This window comes from Mytilus galloprovincialis, chromosome 4 (assembly GCF_965363235.1).
Source record: "Mytilus galloprovincialis chromosome 4, xbMytGall1.hap1.1, whole genome shotgun sequence".
In the NCBI taxonomy this organism is placed as follows: Eukaryota; Metazoa; Mollusca; class Bivalvia; order Mytilida; family Mytilidae; genus Mytilus; species Mytilus galloprovincialis.
This window is the reverse complement of record NC_134841.1, coordinates 26708702-26729778: the sequence shown is the minus strand read 5'-3', so window position 1 is coordinate 26729778 and position 21077 is coordinate 26708702. Positions and strand designations below refer to the sequence as shown.

The 21077-nt window shown below is 33.3% G+C and overlaps 1 long non-coding RNA gene across 1 annotated transcript; it reads left to right on the top strand.

Moving 5' to 3' along the window:
* The first annotated feature begins 8424 nt into the window (after positions 1-8424).
* LOC143071728 (uncharacterized) lies at positions 8425-13674 on the top strand. Its single transcript, XR_012976962.1, has 4 exons — positions 8425-9064; positions 12449-12511; positions 13019-13087; positions 13625-13674. It is a non-coding gene; the product is annotated as an uncharacterized LOC143071728 (long non-coding RNA).
* Positions 13675-21077: the final 7403 nt, after the last annotated feature.

The following is a 21077-nucleotide window of genomic DNA, read 5'->3' as shown; positions in this document are numbered from 1 at the left end:
GTAGGCCTACTGTAACACAAAATAGTGCTTTTGATGTCATTGTTTACTTAATTTAACCAACAAATTCGCAGAAATGAAACTTTTGGTGAAAGAGAAATATATTTCGACCATTTTGAGCTAAAATTCACTTGTCTGTCAGTTTGCATTAAAAATTCGGGATTAATGCGCTCTATAGTACACTAATTTAAGATTTCCAGAAAAACAGGGGTTATTTTTGGAGTACCGCTGTTTTGAAGGTCAGATGTACCAAATTAATAGTAGAATTTTGTAACAGTATATTAATCTTAATTTGAAAACAATTTGATATTGCAGAACAAATATCAGATGATCATTTCAGAAATACATTGTGCTTCAAGTGCAAAGTCTTTTCTAACAATTAACAGTTGTTTTCTGAGCTAGTTCTGATTGGTCAGGTTTTATTGTCTGTTTCTTGCTTTTGTTCTATGGATAGTTCAGTGGTACTTTTTTTTTTCAGGATATGGTGTGTGTTATTCAAAGGGATCTTTTTATGTAATTTTGAAATGATATACATTTGATATTTGATAGTAATTGACTGATTCGATCCACAAAAAACCTTTTATTTTATTGCTATTCTTCATATTCAAGTTGACAGACAAGTCCTTCAACAATGAGAAAATGTATAAAAAAATTGTTTATAAAAATGTTTTGATTTGTGTACATTAATCTGACTAATAATGACTCTTTTATTTCCGATTCTACCAAAGAGGACAGAAGAAGCAGCCCAAAGTGAAAGACTTGAAGAAATATAGGCAATGTAAGTAGGATTAAGTGATTTTGCTGTTTGTGGTGTTTCCTCGAAGTAGCTGGTTACCTCCAAATGGGACGACAGTCATGGATGTTGAGATGGCCTACGTCGCAGACTCGCGAGGACGGGCGGCTCAGATGTTCGCTAGCGACCTACGACAGCTACAGGCTTTCTGCCTATGCCTGTAGAAGGGGACCTTTGAGATGTCATGCTGAAGTTTTCTGGAGATTATCTGGTTTCATTTTTGGGAAGCAGTCCACATGGAAAAATGACGCAGCCAAACTAAAGATACGCTGGATTGGTTCTTTCTAATGTCCCTGTTATTAAGAAGCAGGAAAAATTGAAGAATAAGAGCGGGAAAATGTCAAATTTACTTGGTCTACAACAAAGAAACCCTTTTATTTTATTGCTGTTCTTCATATACAAGTTCACAGACAAGTCCTTCAACAATGAGAAAATGTTTAATAAAAAATGTGTTTAAAAATGTATTGATTTGTGTACATTAATCTGAATAATAATGACTTTCTTTTATTTCCAATTCTACCAAAGAGGACAGAAGAAGCAGCCCAAAGTGAAAGACTTGAAGAAATATAGGCAATGTAAGTAGGATTAAGTGATTTTGCTGTTTGTGGCATTTCCTCGAAGTAGCTGGTTACCTCCAAATGGGACGACAGTCATGGATGTTGAGATGGCCTACGTCGCAGACTCGCGAGGACGGGCGGCTCAGATGTTCGCTAGCAACCTACGACAGCTACAGGCTTCTTGCCTATGCCTGTAGAAGGGGACTTTGAGATGTCATGCTGAAGTTTTCTGGAGATTATCTGGTTTCATTTTTGGGAAGCAGTCCACATGGAAAAATGACGCAGCCAAACTAAAGATACGCTGGATTGGTTCTTTCTAATGTCCCTGTTATTAAGAACCAGGAAAAATTGAAGAATAAGAGCGGGAAAATGTCAAATTTACTTGGTCTACAACAAAGAAACCCTTTTATTTTATTGCTGTTCTTCATATACAAGTTCACAGACAAGTCCTTCAAGAATGAGAAAATGTTTAAAAAAAATTGTGTATAAAAATGTTCAGCTGTTTCTTACAGAGTTATCTCCTAGTGTTATGTAGGTGTCAGACCACCAATTACGCCCTCCAATTTTGAACGTATTTAAAAGTAGGCCTACTGTAACACAAAATAGTGCTTTTGATGTCATTGTTTACTTAATTTAACCAACAAATTTGCAGAAATGAAACTTTTGGTGAAAGAAAAATATATTTCTACCATTTTGAGCTAAAATTCACTTGTTAATCAGTTTGCATTAAAAATTCGGGATTAATGCGCTCTATAGTACACTAATTTAAGATTTCCAGAAAAACAGGGGTTATTTTTGGAGTACCGCTGTTTTGAAGGTCAGATGTACCAAATTAATAGAATTTTGTAACAGAATATTAATCTTAATTTGAAAACAATTTGATATTGCAGAACAAATATCAGATGATCATTTCAGAAATACATTGTGCTTCAAGTGCAAAGTCTTTTCTAACAATTAACAGTTGTTTTCTGAGCTAGTTCTGATTGGTCAGGTTTTATTGTCTGTTTCTTGCTTTTGTTCTATGGATAGTTCAGTGGTACTTTTTTTTTTTCAGGATATGGTGTGTGTTATTCAAAGGGATCTTTTTATGTAATTTTGAAATGATATACATTTGATAGTAATTGACTGATTTGATCCACAAAAAACCTTTTATTTTATTGCTGTTCTTCATATTCAAGTTGACAGACAAGTCCTTCAACAATGAGAAAATGTATAAAAAAATTGTTTATAAAAATGTTTTGATTTGTGTACATTAATCTGACTAATAATGACTCTTTTATTTCCGATTCTACCAAAGAGGACAGAAGAAGCAGCCCAAAGTGAAAGACTTGAAGAAATATAGGCAATGTAAGTAGGATTAAGTGATTTTGCTGTTTGTGGTGTTTCCTCGAAGTAGCTGGTTACCTCCAAATGGGACGACAGTCATGGATGTTGAGATGGCCTACGTCGCAGACTCGCGAGGACGGGCGGCTCAGATGTTCGCTAGCGACCTACGACAGCTACAGGCTTTCTGCCTATGCCTGTAGAAGGGGACCTTTGAGATGTCATGCTGAAGTTTTCTGGAGATTATCTGGTTTCATTTTTGGGAAGCAGTCCACATGGAAAAATGACGCAGCCAAACTAAAGATACGCTGGATTGGTTCTTTCTAATGTCCCTGTTATTAAGAAGCAGGAAAAATTGAAGAATAAGAGCGGGAAAATGTCAAATTTACTTGGTCTACAACAAAGAAACCCTTTTATTTTATTGCTGTTCTTCATATACAAGTTCACAGACAAGTCCTTCAACAATGAGAAAATGTTTAATAAAAAATGTGTTTAAAAATGTATTGATTTGTGTACATTAATCTGAATTATAATGACTTTCTTTTTTTTCTAATTCTACCAAAGAGGACAGAAGAAGCAGCCCAAAGTGAAAGACTTGAAGAAATATAGGCAATGTAAGTAGGATTAAGTGATTTTGCTGTTTGTGGCGTTTCCTCGAAGTAGCTGGTTACCTCCAAATGGGACGACAGTCATGGATGTTGAGATGGCCTACGTCGCAGACTCGCGAGGACGGGCGGCTCAGATGTTCGCTAGCGACCTACGACAGCTACAGGCTTTCTGCCTATGCCTGTAGAAGGGGACCTTTGAGATGTCATGCTGAAGTTTTCTGGAGATTATCTGGTTTCATTTTTGGGAAGCAGTCCACATGGAAAAATGACGCAGCCAAACTAAAGATACGCTGGATTGGTTCTTTCTAATGTCCCTGTTATTAAGAAGCAGGAAAAATTGAAGAATAAGAGCGGGAAAATGTCAAATTTACTTGGTCTACAACAAAGAAACCCTTTTATTTTATTGCTGTTCTTCATATACAAGTTCACAGACAAGTCCTTCAACAATGAGAAAATGTTTAATAAAAAATGTGTTTAAAAATGTTTTGATTTGTGTACATTAATCTGAATAATAATGACTTTCTTTTATTTCCAATTCTACCAAAGAGGACAGAAGAAGCAGCCCAAAGTGAAAGACTTGAAGAAATATAGGCAATGTAAGTAGGATTAAGTGATTTTGCTGTTTGTGGTGTTTCCTCGAAGTAGCTGGTTACCTCCAAATGGGACGACAGTCATGGATGTTGAGATGGCCTACGTCGCAGACTCGCGAGGACGGGCGGCTCAGATGTTCGCTAGCGACCTACGACAGCTACAGGCTTTCTGCCTATGCCTGTAGAAGGGGACCTTTGAGATGTCATGCTGAAGTTTCCTGGGGATTATCTGGTTTCATTTTTGGGAAGCAGTCCACATGGAAAAATGACGCAGCCAAACTAAAGATACGCTGGATTGGTTCTTTCTAATGTCCCTGTTATTAAGAACCAGGAAAAATTGAAGAATAAGAGAGGGAAAATGTCAAATTTACTTGGTCTACAACAAAGAAACCCTTTTATTTTATTGCTGTTCTTGATATACAAGTTCACAGACAAGTCCTTCAAGAATGAGAAAATGTTTAAAAAAAATTGTGTATAAAAATGTTCAGCTGTTTCTTACAGAGTTATCTCCTAGTGTTATGTAGGTGTCAGACCACCAATTATGCCCTCAAATTTTGAACGTATTTAAAAGTAGGCCTACTGTAACACAAAATAGTGCTTTTGATGTCATTGTTTACTTAATTTAACCAACAAATTCGCAGAAATGAAACTTTTGGTGAAAGAGAAATATATTTCTACCATTTTGAGCTAAAATTCACTTGTCTGTCAGTTTGCATTAAAAATTCGGGATTAATGCGCTCTATAGTACACTAATTTAAGATTTCCAGAAAAACAGGGGTTATTTTTGGAGTACCGCTGTTTTGAAGGTCAGATGTACCAAATTAATAGTAGAATTTTGTAACAGAATATTAATCTTAATTTGAAAACAATTTGATATTGCAGAACAAATATCAGATGATCATTTCAGAAATACATTGTGCTTCAAGTGCAAAGTCTTTTCTAACAATTAACAGTTGTTTTCTGAGCTAGTTCTGATTGGTCAGGTTTTATTGTCTGTTTCTTGCTTTTGTTCTATGGATAGTTCAGTGGTACTTTTTTTTTCAGGATATGGTGTGTGTTATTCAAAGGGATCTTTTTATGTAATTTTGAAATGATATACATTTGATATTTGATAGTAATTGACTGATTCGATCCACAAAAAACCTTTTATTTTATTGCTGTTCTTCATATTCAAGTTGACAGACAAGTCCTTCAACAATGAGAAAATGTATAAAAAAATTGTTTATAAAAATGTTTTGATTTGTGTACATTAATCTGACTAATAACGACTCTTTTATTTCCGATTCTACCAAAGAGGACAGAAGAAGCAGCCCAAAGTGAAAGACTTGAAGAAATATAGGCAATGTAAGTAGGATTAAGTGATTTTGCTGTTTGTGGTGTTTCCTCGAAGTAGCTGGTTACCTCCAAATGGGACGACAGTCATGGATGTTGAGATGGCCTACGTCGCAGACTCGCGAGGACGGGCGGCTCAGATGTTCGCTAGCGACCTACGACAGCTACAGGCTTCTTGCCTATGCCTGTAGAAGGGGACCTTTGAGATGTCATGCTGAAGTTTTCTGGAGATTATCTGGTTTCATTTTTGGGAAGCAGTCCACATGGAAAAATGACGCAGCCAAACTAAAGATACGCTGGATTGGTTCTTTCTAATGTCCCTGTTATTAAGAAGCAGGAAAAATTGAAGAATAAGAGCGGGAAAATGTCAAATTTACTTGGTCTACAACAAAGAAACCCTTTTATTTTATTGCTGTTCTTCTTATACAAGTTCACAGACAAGTCCTTCAACAATGAGAAAATGTTTAATAAAAAATGTGTTTAAAAATGTTTTGATTTGTGTACATTAATCTGAATAATAATGACTTTCTTTTATTTCCAATTCTACCAAAGAGGACAGAAGAAGCAGCCCAAAGTGAAAGACTTGAAGAAATATAGGCAATGTAAGTAGGATTAAGTGATTTTGCTGTTTGTGGTGTTTCCTCGAAGTAGCTGGTTACATCCAAATGGGACGACAGTCATGGATGTTGAGATGGCCTACGTCGCAGACTCGCGAGGACGGGCGGCTCAGATGTTCGCTAGCGACCTACGACAGCTACAGGCTTTCTGCCTATGCCTGTAGAAGGGGACCTTTGAGATGTCATGCTGAAGTTTTCTGGAGATTATCTGGTTTCATTTTTGGGAAGCAGTCCACATGGAAAAATGACGCAGCCAAACTAAAGATACGCTGGATTGGTTCTTTCTAATGTCCCTGTTATTAAGAAGCAGGAAAAATTGAAGAATAAGAGCGGGGAAAATGTCAAATTTACTTGGTCTACAACAAAGAAACCCTTTTATTTTATTGCTGTTCTTCTTATACAAGTTCACAGACAAGTCCTTCAACAATGAGAAAATGTTTAATAAAAAATGTGTTTAAAAATGTTTTGATTTGTGTACATTAATCTGAATAATAATGACTTTCTTTTATTTCCAATTCTACCAAAGAGGACAGAAGAAGCAGCCCAAAGTGAAAGACTTGAAGAAATATAGGCAATGTAAGTAGGATTAAGTGATTTTGCTGTTTGTGGCGTTTCCTCGAAGTAGCTGGTTACCTCCAAATGGGACGACAGTCATGGATGTTGAGATGGCCTACGTTGCAGACTCGCGAGGACGGGCGGCTCAGATGTTCGCTAGCGACCTACGACAGCTACAGGCTTCTTGCCTATGCCTGTAGAAGGGGACTTTGAGATGTCATGCTGAAGTTTTCTGGAGATTATCTGGTTTCACCAAAGTAAATACTTTGTCAAAACTTTATGAAAATTCAGCGAGCCAAATTAATTTTAGTGAAGGTGTTGGGTAACACCACCTTAAGCTTTTAATTTTGTTCATAATTTTCAAAATAAAGTTAAAAAAAACCATTTTGAATCAAAATCTATTTAACATTGTGTATGTTGAAAATGTTACAAACCAATCATTAAAAAATTAAAAATTTACAGAAAAAATGTTTATGTTTTAAAAGTGAGGCTTGAAATTTTAAAGTTTCACTGTTTTCAACAATTTCTCCAATATACAAGCTTAAGGTGGTACCTAACACTACAGGGAGATAACTCTGTAAAGTCAGCGAAACGTTTTAATGACGTTATGTTCATGAGGGAATATTAAGCTTCTCAATGATCAAAATAAGTGTTTGTCAAACTGCTATATAACCAGTGTAATTTTTCTGATTAAACGGTTGGTTCAAATTTTTTGAAATTTTTATATTTTTGTCAAAGGGTCAAAGTAAATACTTTGTGAAAATTTTAAGAAAATTAAACGATCCAAATTAATTTTAATTAAAGTGTTAGGTACCACCTTAAGGCTGGTAATCTTTCTATTTATTTAAAAAAAAAAAAAAAAAGGACAATGTCATTAGTCCTTTCTTTTCATGTTTGAATTAATTATTTTTAAGGAAAATCATATTTAATGTCAAACCTTTTTGGTTGGTTAATGGTTTTTTTTATTGGTTGAGTCATAGATTTTAAAAAGATTCTACTCTTAAATTATCTTCAAATCCAAAGTTTAAAGTGAACTATGACATTTTTACTTTCAATTTAAGGAGGAGGGGAATGGAGGGACACATTCTCCATTTATTTGCTTAATATTTAGCATTTCTATGTTTTAAGGGAGATAACTTACTCATCATTAAAATAAGTTAACCACAACAATTAGGAAATTTGTTAAATTACCATACAAACCATTGTTGGTTTTCTCGTTTGAATGGTTTTACAATAGTAATTTTTTAGGCCCTTTATAGCTTCTTGTTCGGTGTGAGCCAATGCTCAGTGTTGAAGGCCGTACCTTGACCTATAATGGTTTACTTTTATAAATTGTTATTTGGATGAAGAGTTGTCTCATTGGCACTTCTACTACATCTTCCTATACCCATCATAAGTTTGTTGATATTCAAAAGAAGAAATTTGTTGGTTTTTAATACATTTTGTACTTTGGTCTTTTAAAGAAAGCATATTTTTCTCAGAGCATAAACTATTTCCTCCTTGGAATCTTTATTTTAGTCATTTTAAAATTATTGCAAAATATTTTGTACTGTGGTTTTTTGATATGTATTTGACTTTAATATCCATTTTATTGACACTGTCTCTATATTTGTAGAAGACACAATCTTTTTATGGCTATACCATGAGTATGTACATTTGTAGCACTATTTCATATATAAGTGCAGTATTTATCAATCAATGTTAGTAGAACCGAATAGAAGAGGTATTGCATACAACTTTTCTTTCAAATTTAAGAAATGGTAGATGATTTATTTTAAACGATTAAATTTTCCTGTGGGGCGTCTGTGGCAGAGTGGTTACTACTGCTCACTAGCTACTCAACACTGATGTTGTGAGTTGGAACCTGCTCTTTTGGGTGCAAGGTAAATAGACTCCAATCTTTCTTAATTGACTTAATTGGCAGTTGCCAGTTTCATTATTGAAGGTCAGTAGTTTTCTCCTGGCACTCCGGCTGCCTCCACCAATAAAAACTGGTCACCACGAAATATCCCAAAAGTGGTGTAAAAACACCAACAATCAATGTTTCTGCATTTCATTTTGGTTGTTGTATTTCTTTGAGAAATCTAACTTAAATGATTAAGACGACATATTCTGTGCTCTAACATGACAACCTCATCTACCAAGAATTGAGATTGATTACGAGATAGGCATGAGATATTCGGATTACAAGTAAAACGCTAAATTTGCATTTTGCATAAGCACCAATCCTAATATTTTCAATACTGTTTGAGTTTTCATTTTATTATGTACTTATAATACTTGTGTTGCATACCAATGCATTTGCTTCATTTTCTGGGGACTACAAACCATCGCTTAGAAAGCAACGTTCTAGATGATAATTTTTAAGGGTAGAAGAAATTATGGTTTACAACCAATTTTTTGCAAATTTTCAAAATATTAGATATGTTTTAACCCACATCTGGTACTTAATACGTAATATTATAATTTAATCCAATAAATCATCATGATTGGAAAAAAGAAATTACAACAAAGAAAGAAATAAACATTTTTGTGACATTTCAGTTATTTAAATGGACAGGGGATTTTGATATAAAAAAAAACAATGTTGAAAAGCACTTCAAAACAGCTTGAAATCAATATCAGCTCTAAGAAAGATGGTTAGAGAGATCTTCAACCAATTCTGATCAGGCTTAACCATGAACTAAACCAGGCAAGTTTATTTAAGCCATACAATTTTTATAGATTTTATAGAAATGAAAATGTACATGAAAGAACACAAGACATCAAACAAGATATTTATTTGAATGTGTTTCATTCATATCTCCAAAAACAAGTTGATTATATACAGAATCACTAAAGCATGAAGTGCCCCCCCCTTTTTAGCTCACCTGGCCCAAAGGGCCAAGTGAGCTTTTCTCATCACTTGGCGTCCGGCGTCCGGCGTCCGTCGTCCGTCGTTAACTTTTACAAAAATCTTCTCCTCTGAAACTACTGGACCAAATTAAATCAAACTTGGCCACAATCATTATTTGGGTATCTAGTTTAAAAATTGTGTCCGGTGACCCGCCCAACCAACCAAGATGGCCGCCATGGCTAAAAATAGAACATGAGGGTAAAATGCAGTTTTTGGCTTATAACTCAAAAACCAAAGCATTTAGAGCAAATCTGACGGGGTAAAATTGTTTATCAGGTCAAGATCTATCTGCCCTGAAATTTTCAGATGAATCGGACAACCCGTTGATAGGTTGCTGCCCCTGAATTGGTAATTTTGAGAAAATTTTGCTGTTTTTGGTTATTATCTTGAATATTATTATAGATAGAGATAAACTGTGAACAGCAAAAATGTTCAACAAAGTAAGATCTACAAATAAGTCAACATGACCAAAATGGTCTGTTGACCCCTTTAGAAGTTATTGCCCTTTATAGTCAATTTTTAACCATTTTTCGTAAATCTTAATTATCTTTTACAAAAATCTTCTCCTCTGAAACAACTGGACCAAATTAAACAAAACTTGGCCACAATCATCATTGGGGTATCTAGTTTAAAAATTGTGTTTGGTGATCCGGCCAACCAACCAAGATGGCCGCCATGGCTGAAAATAGAACATAGGGGTAAAACGCAGTTTTTGGCTTATCATTCAAAAATCGAAGCATTTAGAGCAAATCTGACATGTAGTAAAATTGTTTATCAGGTCAAGATCTATCTGCCCTGAAATTTTGAGATGAATTGGACAACTCGTTGATAGGTTGCTGCCCCTGATTGGTAATTTTAAGGAAATTTTGCTGTTTTTGGTTATTATCTTGAATATTATTATAGAAAGAGATAAACTGTAAACAGCAAAAATGTTCAGCTAAGTAAGATCTACAAATAAGTCAACATGACCAAAATGGTCTGTTGACCCCTTTAGGAGTTATTGCCCTTTATAGTCAATTTTTAACCATTTTTCGTAAATCTTAATTATCTTTTACAAAAATCTTCTCCTCTGAAACTACTGGACAAAATTAAACCAAACTTGGCCACAATCATCATTGGGGTATCTAGTTTAAAAATTGTGTTTGGTGATCCGGCCAACCAACCAAGATGGCCGCCATGGCTGAAAATAGAACATAGGGGTAAAACGCAGTTTTTGGCTTATCATTCAAAAATCGAAGCATTTAGAGCAAATCTGACATGTAGTAAAATTGTTTATCAGGTCAAGATATATCTGCCCTGAAATTTTGAGATGAATTGGACAACTCGTTGATAGGTTGCTGCCCCTGATTGGTAATTTTAAGGAAATTTTGCTGTTTTTGGTTATTATCTTGAATATTATTATAGATAGAGATAAACTGTAAACAGCAAAAATGTTCAGCTAAGTAAGATCTACAAATAAGTCAACATGACCAAAATGGTCTGTTGACCCCTTTAGGAGTTATTGCCCTTTATAGTCAATTTTTAACCATTTTTCGTAAATCTTAATTATCTTTTACAAAAATCTTCTCCTCTGAAACTACTGGACCAAATTAAACCAAACTTGGCCACAATCATCATTGGGGTATCTAGTTTAAAAATTGTGTTTGGTGATCCGGCCAACCAACCAAGATGGCCGCCATGGCTGAAAATAGAACATAGGGGTAAAACGCAATTTTTGGCTTATCATTCAAAAATCGAAGCATTTAGAGCAAATCTGACATGTAGTAAAATTGTTTATCAGGTCAAGATCTATCTGCCCTGAAATTTTCAGATGAATCGGACAACCCGTTGATAGGTTGCTGCCCCTGAATTGGTAATTTTGAGAAAATTTTGCTGTTTTTGGTTATTATCTTGAATATTATTATAGATAGAGATAAACTGTGAACAGCAAAAATGTTCAACAAAGTAAGATCTACAAATAAGTCAACATGACCAAAATGGTCTGTTGACCCCTTTAGGAGTTATTGCCCTTTATAGTCAATTTTTAACCATTTTTCGTAAATCTTAATTATCTTTTACAAAAATCTTCTCCTCTGAAACTAATGTACCAAATTAAACCAAACTTGGCCACAATCATCATTGGGGTATCTAGTTTAAAAATTGTGTCCGGTGACCCGGCCAACCAATCAAGATGGCCGCCATGGCTAAAAATAGAACATAGGGGTAAAATGCAGTTTTTGGCTTATCACTCAAAAACTAAAACATTTAGAGCAAATCTGACATGTGGTAAAATTGCTTATCAGGTCAAGATCTATCTGCAACAACAAAAGAAAGAGAGTTTTTAACGACCTCAGCTGGCTATACAACCCTTGCACAATCAACTGAATTTTGCAGAAATCATTAATAGGATAGATTGCCCTTATATGATAATTTTTTATTACCTTTTTGTTTTTTTTGGCAAAGTGGGGGGGGGGGGGGGGGGGGGGGTTGCGCAACAACAAAACTACTTCACAACTTTCTCATTACTTTGCATTTCTTGTTAGATAAATTTTACAAAAATTCTCCCCTGAAACAACTGTTGAATTTAAACAAACTTGGTTTAAATCACCACAAGGATATCCAGGGACCACTGTGTATGATGACCCTGCCTGCCCACATGGCTGAAATAAAACATAGGTTTCAAATGCACTTTTTAGTATCTAAACGACAGTACAACAGTTGCGTTTATCATGCAACAATTGTAAATAAAAATATCAGGTGAGCGACACAGGGTCCTTGGACCCTCTAGTTTTTTAGTTCAGTCAGTGGGCCCACCTTATAAAAAGTACTTGATCTCCCACTGAGTAAACATGTTTGTGAATGCTCAACAATGCAATAATCTGGGACAATAAGAATAAACTGAAAAAATATGGTTCTTTTGGCTTTACACACTAGATTTGTACAAGGCACATAAATAACAACTAATATAGAAAGTAGAAACAAATAAATAAATCATGTTTTTTTTAACTGAAGTATTATTAATATTCACAGACCAATTGATTTTCATGGGGTGGAGTCATGGCTTTTTAAATGAAGCTAGATTTTTAAGCAAGACAAAATTTTGTTTTTTACATCATTCATATCCTATTTGTCAAAAATAGATCCAGAATATTTTTTTTGTAACTGAATATGTAGGTCAGATTATTTGTTTAAACATTACAGATTAGCTTTTGGTTTGTCCATAAGGATTGAGACTGGAAATGGCAATTGAATCAGACTTTTAAAGTAAGTTTTGATCATTACATAGATTTTTTGAATTTCTAGACTAAAATAATGTAAAATGTGAATTTGCATGAGGTATAATTTTTTGACCTGTCCTGTCCATCAACCTGTTTCTTGTCATTACAACAGAATTTTATAAAACAAGGTAGTACGTACACAATACTATGTCGTTGTGCATGTTAACAAGAAATTATGATTATTTTTGTTTTCTAGGAGTTATGTTATGCCCCTCTGAACTTAAATTAAGGCCTATACTGCTGTAACAGTTGCACTACAAGTCCACTGAAACTGCACAGCAGAATTTCATGGATCTTTGAAGTTCATGAGGACAGTATATCGCATATCCACAAGATATCAGTTGACTTTTTTTCTATCAATACAAGCACAATAGATTTCTTTAACAAGTATGTGTTATTAGTGGACTGTTTTGTGAAAGATATCTATAGTGCTTGGATTGACTTGTAAAAGGAATATTTCATACAGTATATTGCTTTTATTATTTGTTTATAGGCTGATGTGAGGACTGATCTCATGGTGTTGGAAGTACAGAACTGGTGATCTGATACTGCTAACATATTGGTAGATATACCCAAATTTTTATTCCCCACATAACGCACAATATCTCAGACAAGTTCTATAATGGTGGACGATCAACTTTTTTTAATAGAGTTATGCCCTATGGAAATATCAAATAAGTGCAACAAGTGGGACATTGGAACTATATTCTTTAATTTTAATCTAAAAGTGTTTGATGTCAATTTTAATAACAGTTCAGGTCCCTTTCATGAAGATTGAATTACATGGAGATATTCAGCTTCAGAGGAAAGGGGTACATAATTGTCCAAGATAATCAAGATAGTCAAGATACTGTCAAGCTTTGAAACAGAAATTGTTTTTGACTTTTTTCTATTCATCAAGATTCAAACTAAATATCCACTGAATTTCTTTAGTAATTATGAACCACAAACTTAAATGTTCAAAGTAGAATTTTTTATCAACCAACTTTCTATCAAATATCCACAGAAATCAAAGTTTTCCTCAATCACAATGAAAATCATTCAATCCACTGTAGATTTTTTGAAGAGTTTAAATAACAGATTCAACTTTGTATTACAGGTTAGCATCACAGCTTGTCCTTTTGGATACTGTCTGGAGGATCTTTTTGAGGTGAGAAAATATTTATTTGTCCACATACAAGAGGGTGGTAATGGGGATACCTTTATAACCAATAACGGTAAAAATTATAACTAAATGACGTAAAATTTGGAGCATGCAATAAAATGTAAAGTTTTAGATGATGAAAAAATTAAACAAATTTTGAGGAATAAAGTTAGTTTTTTTCCAAAAAATAACGGTAACGATCATTATTTGATGCTAACAGTAGCCAATAATGACTGCTTGAAGCCTGATGGTAAAGGGCATTACTACCCTCTTACAAATTTTATTAATTGATATAATCTTATGGACAGTTTAAATTTCTATAAATCTTTATTATTTGCAATTATATTTCATCTTTATATTTTCTACTGCAGCCTTTATAGAAGTAAATCAGATGTTTTAATGTTCAGAAGGTTTATAGTTCTTTTTAACTTCTTTCTCTTATACCATTTTTAAAATTTTGAAGATTCTTTAAACATTACCTAATTCATAAACATTATTTGAAATTACTATGGATTGTCAGGAAATGAAATATCATTTTATTTCTTTTACAGGTGCCCTTGTGTGGTCAATCCAATGGACAATAACAATCATGCAGACAAGATATATATTGCTTTTTTGTTTGATAAAATCTTTAAATGATAATTCTGAAAGCCAAATGATTCATTTTTTTATGCTGTTACTTTTTATACGACCGCAAATTTTGAAAAAATTTTCGTCGTATATTGCTATCACGTTGGCGTCTGCGTCGTCGTCGTCGTCGTCGTCGTCGTCCGGCGTCCGAATACTTTTAGTTTTCGCACTCTAACTTTAGTAAAAGTGAATAGAAATCTATGAAATTTTAACATAAGGTTTATGACCATAAAAGGAAGGTTGGTATTGATTTTGGGAGTTTTGGTCCCAACATTTTAGGAATAAGGGGCCATAAAGGGCCCAAATAAGCATTTTCTTGGTTTTCGCACCATAACTTTAGTTTAAGTTAATAGAAATCTATGAAATTTTGACACAAGGTTTATGACCACAAAAGAAAGATTGGGATTGATTTTGGGAGTTTTGGTTTCAATAGTATAGGAATAAGGGGCCAATAAAGGGCCCAAATAAGCATTTTTCTTGGTTTTTGCACAATAACCTTAGGTTAAGTAAATGGAAATCTATGAAATTTAAACACAATGTTTATGACCACAAAAGGAAGGTTGGTATTTATTTTGGGAGTTTAGGACCCAACAGATTAGGAATTAGGGGCCAAAAAGGGACCCAAATAAGCATTTTTCTTGGTTTTCGCACTATAATGTTAGTATAAGTAAATACAAATCTATGAAATTTAAACACAAGGCTTATGACCATAAAAGGAAGGTTGGTATTGATTTTGGGAGTTTTGGTCCCAACAGTTTAGGAAAAAGGGGCCCAAAGGGTCCAAAATTAAACTTTGTTTGATTTCATCAAAATTGAATAATTGGGGTTCTTTGATATGCCGAATCTAACTGTATATGTAGATTCTCAACTTTTGGTCCAGTTTTCAAATTGGTCTACATTAAGGTCCAAAGGGTCCAAAATTAAACTTAGTTTGATTTTGACAAAAAATGAATCGGTTGGGTTCTTTGATATGTTGAATCTAAAAATGTACTTAGATTCTTGATTATTGAAGTTTTTTTGGTCCAGTTTTCAAATTGGTCTACATTAAGGTCCAAAGGGTCCAAAATTAAACTTTGTTTGATTTCATCAAAAATTGAATCCTTGGGGTTCTTTGATATGCCAAATCTAACTGTGTATGTAGATTCTTCATTTTTGGTCCTGTTTTCAAATTTCAAATTCTACATTAAAGTCCAAAGGGTCCAAAATTAAACTAAGTTTGATTTTAACAAAAATTGAATTCTTGGGCCTCTTTGATATGCTGAATCTAAACATGTACTTAGATTTTTGATTATGGGCCCAGCTTTCAAGTTGGTCCAAATCAGGATCTAAAATTATTATATTAAGTATTGTGCAATAGCAAGTCTTTTCAATTGCACAGTATTGTGCAATGGCAAGAAATATCTAATTGCACAATATTGTGAAATAGCAATTTTTTTTTTAATTAGAGTTATCTTTCTTTGTCCAGAATAGTAAGCAAGAAATATCCTATTTGTGCAATAGCAAGAATTTTTTTTAATTGGAGTTATCTTTCTTTGTCCAGAATCAACTTAAATCTTTGTTATATACAATATACAATGTATATACACTTTTTACTACCAACTGATAAATTTAAATAATCTTTACCATTCAGTGATAACAAGCAGTTTTTTTACATCTTAATATTTTATGATGTATTTAAATGAGTAGTTATTGTTGCAAACTCCATTAGAAATTTGAATTGATATCAGTTTTGAAAAAGGGAAACGGGGATGTGAAAAAAAAGGGGGGGGGGTTAAATTTTTCTCATTTCAGATTTCATAAATAAAAAGAAAATTTCTTCAAACATTTTTTTGAGAGGATTAATATTCAACAGCATAGTGATTTGCTCAAAGGCAAAAAAAACCTTTTAAGTTCATTAGACCACATTCATTCTGTGTCAGAAACCTATGCTGTGTCAACTATTTAATTTTAGATTTAAAAAGTTTGAAGAAGAAATCTTTAATTGATTTGTAAAATCTTGGCATTTGTTTTGTGTAAAAAAAAAACATGTAATGTCAAAAATTTGATCACAATCCAAATTCAGAGCTGTATCATGCTTGAATGTTTTGTCCATACTTGCCCCAACTGTTCAGGGTTCGACCTCTGTGGTCGTATAAAGCTGCGCCCTGCGGAGCACCTGGTTCCATTTACTGTAAATTAACAAAGGAGTAGGTCCGGTCCGGTCAAATTTCAGGTTCATCGGACGAAAGATTTTGACCACTTTTTAAACACTTAAGTGTCTATTTTATTTGAATTAATTAGTTTATGTGAAAGATTTTAACAGATTTGGTCATTAAAAACGATCCGATTCAAGCTGAAATATGAAAAATCTACCTAATATGCCGATAAATGTCACTTTTCAGATGGCTTTTGGTAAAAATGAAAGTGGCCACATCCGTGTTCATCCTCAACCTTTATATATGTTATGTATTATCATCAAATACAACTTTCATTTCAATATCAAGGATGAACAAGAATGCGGCCACTTTAGTTTTACACGAAAACCGTCTAAAATTTAACTAAAATGCTAGAATTATGAGGATTTCAGTAATTAAGCATGACTTAATAGTGCTAGTACCGGATATATGTGCATTGTATTGTCAAAAACAGCCCATATTTATGTAGCAGAAGCATTCTACTGTCCAATAAATAACTAAAGGTTTACATTTTAACAATTTTGTAAAACTGCTATATTTTGGGGCCAAAAAGGGGTCATACTGAACCTACTCCTTTTTGTTTTTAATGCTGTTATTCGTTTGGCTCAAATATAGTATACAGATATTTAGTTCTGGCTTTTGATATATGTATTCCTATGCAAATAAAAACTTGTAATATAGTTATAAAAATAGTTGATTAATACTTATCATTTTATAATTATTATTTGATGTATGGAAAATTATAATTGTAATGGTTGACAATTTGATAGAATAAAGTTCTTCTTTTTTAAATTTTATGGTTGACTGGTAGACAGATCGACAGGTTGACAAGTCAACAGATGCCTATATTAAGGAAAGTGGCTTAAATACAAATATCAAAACGAGCATGGTGACCTATGTTTTTTTTTTTGCTCATTTGATTCCTTTATTAATCCCCTATCAATATAAAAAATTTAGCTTCTTTGTTATTCATAGCATCCCAAAATATTTTATAGATTCTTGCACACAACACAGATTAATCTTTCTTCTTTCTTTTGGTACCTCATTTATAAAATATAAAGAAGGATGAAATGAATTACATCAGTTTAAAGTTGTCTGATTGGGAGTGAAAAAATCTTTGTATTGTGCTACCTTAATAGAGCATTTCCTCAACCTTTAAACTCACTATCATCCTTTACTTTAACCCTAACCCTCATCCTTAATCTAACCCTTAAGGAAGTTTGCTGCTCAGTTTTAAAATAAATAACTTTCCATAAAACTAGTATATATTGATAGGGGATTAATTGAGGAATCAAAAAAGCAAAAAAAAAATATAGGGGTCAATGTGCTTGTTTTCAAGATATTAGCCATTGGAATTTTGGCGAGAAAATGTTCTCTGAGGGGGCTCTTGATTTGTCATAGCTTTATCATTGACCAGTTAAAGTTCTCAAAAACTATTAAAAAAAAGGTTAGATTTTATAAGACATTTACAAATGGCTTACAATTATGTATGTAATAGATTTATAAAAAGAAAAATGGGCAAAATTTTTAATGGATAAAACCAGAGGATTTTGAAAATCTGCCAAAAAAATTCCAAAACATGACAAGCAAACATCCTTAATCATAATCCTTACACTTGCATGGGTGCATGGGTGCATGGGTATTAACTCTATGCCTAACCCTAACCTTACCACTAACCCTTGAAACTTGTCGACCTATGTAGGTATAGACAATTATTTGTAAAAGTTAATTTGTCGACCTGTCAACCAACGTTTTTGTTAATGTTAATTTGTTGAGCTGTGAATGTAGACAATTTTTTAAAAGTAAACTTGTTGTCTTCCTGTGAATTTAAACATTTTTTTTCAAGATTCTACTGTCAACTTTAGAACTGTATCACATATTTAACATAAGAAGATAGTCAGCAAGGAACTACATAACTGTATACTCCAGTTTATCCATTTATTTTCCAGTGACTGAAAATTCACAGATTTTTGATACATTTTTTTTTTTAAATTGCTACACCAGTAAAGATTTCACAAAAATAAAATTTTATTGTAAATTTCGATAGCATGATTTATTTTGAACATGTCCTTAAATGACAACAATTATTTGTCCATGTCCTTAAATGACAACAATTATTTATTCTTTTTGTCCAATGTTTAACATTACCAAGCTATAAATACTTCGAAATTTGGTTTGAATTTACAGTTTAAATATGTTTTCATTATTTATATATCCATAATACTATTGTACGTTTTATGTTGCTTTATAATAAACAAAATTGTATAATAATCTTTTATTTGAGAAATACCTATTTCACAAAGCATCCTCGAGACTCATCAGTTTACAGACGTCATAAGTTTTGCATGTTGGCACAATGGAACAGGATATGTCCGTTGAAGGTTACTACGTTTGATATGATTGGCTTTATTTTAAAATAGAATGTTCCACAGCATGCCGCTTGGTACATCATGACCAGTTGGAGCAAATATGGACACAGCATTTAAGATTGATACAGGTCTAATTTGGATTATGATTAAATATTAGACACAGAATAAGTTTCTGATACACAATGAATGTGGTCTAATGAACTTGTGATTTAATTACTGATTTTAAAAAGATGTGGTATGATGCTAATGAGACAACTCTCCACAAGAGACCAAATGACAAATTAACAGCTATAGGTCACTGTACAGCCTTCAACAATGAGCAAAGCCCATACGGCTCTTCAGCTATAAAAAGCCTCAAAATGACAAATGTAAAACAATTCAAACGAGGAAAACTATATAACGGCCTAATTAATGTAGAAAAAATTAATCAAAAACAAATATGTAACACAGTAACAAACGACAACCACTGAATTACAGACTCCTGACTGAGGACAGGCACATGCATACAGAAGTAACAAAATGTGGATGGGGTTAAACATGTTACTGAGATCCCAACCCTCCCCTAACCTGGGACTGTGGTGTAACAGAACAACATAAGAAAGAATTATAAAAAGTTGAAAAAGGGCTCAACTCATCAGATGGATACAAATAAAAATACATCTCACAAAAACAAAGTGGACGTGCACGTGTACTTGTTCATCCCAATAACAAAAAGACACTTAAGTACAGATCTGAGAATACTCCTAGTTGCTGATAGCTAGTTCAAAGCCCAAAACAACTAATCAAATAATCATGAAACTAAGACTAAGCTATCAATCAGTGCACATCCAACATCCAATGGATTTAGTATAAACAGTCAAAAGAAAAACATGACCTTGTGCAATGCCAAGATACAGGAAAAACGAAAAAATATCATCAAGATAATGGTCAGGGTTGTTGAATTCATCAATCAAATGCAATTATGGGTCTCTACTGAGTTTGGTTATGAAATATGTTTCATAACAGTACAAAAACAAGTCTATTAAAGGGGTGCAATAAGTGCCCATAGGAATACCTACATCTGTGACAAACTTTGTTACAGAAACGTACATAAATATTATCAAGGAGAAAATTAACAGCTTCAATCATCTCATCACACCTTATGTAAGTATATCTAGCATATATACCTTTCTCATTAATAAGTATAATACAAATATATTTCCGTGAGACCCATTCTATATGGTCCAATATCCAAAATTTAAATGCATGGTTAGGTTGTGAAGCATATCGAGGAACCATGGCGGTGAATTATATTTTTTATGAAATTTGACCACTTCAATGTGAACTAAATGACAGCGGGCCTAAAATTCTAAATCTACTTAAATTGTTAGATTCAGCTTAATATAAAAAAAACCTCTGCATATCCAATCCTTGTTGACACCAAACAAAGACGTAGAAATTTTATATATTGTAAATAGTATTTTATTTCATATTGTCACTTTTATTGTGTATTATATCTATATGCATTTTAATAGTCTCTTATAATTCTGTATAGAATGGCTCTCATTTTATTTGGTGTAATTTTACAATGTATAAAGATTGATTGTACTTTTTGAGAGATGAGCAGTGGCGGATCCAGAAATTTTCATAAGTGGGGGCCCACTGACTGACCTAAGACCTCCAGTCACGCTTCAGTGATTCCCTATATAAGCAACCAAATTTTTTCCCAAAAAGGGGGGGGGGCTGCCCCGTGGCCCCCCCCCCTAAATCCGCCTCTGATGAGACTTTAATAAAACATTGAATATTATGTAAAAAAAAAAATCTATACTAGCAAAGCAGGCGTGTTGAAAAAGATTGATTAGATGATGAGAGGGACGTGATAACAAATCCGGCTTTGAAAAAAAAACCAGCAAAAAAATCCTACTTTTGATATAAAAGTAAGAAAATGTGGTATAATTTCATTCCAATGAGACAACACTCCACCAAATACCAAACGAAACTATATGTCACTGTACGGCCTTCTACATCTTTATAACATTGACGGAACCATATTTTTTTTCCTGCATCAGATACGCATTTCGACAATAAATGTCTCTACAGTGATGCTAAAGCCAAAATACTTAAAAATCAAAAGCTTATTCAAAAGATGAAGAGCTATACTAATCCAAAAGGTTAAAAACCAAAAGCTTATTCAAAAGATAAAGAGCTATACTAATCCAAAAGGTTAAAAACCAAAAGCTTATTAAAATATGCAAA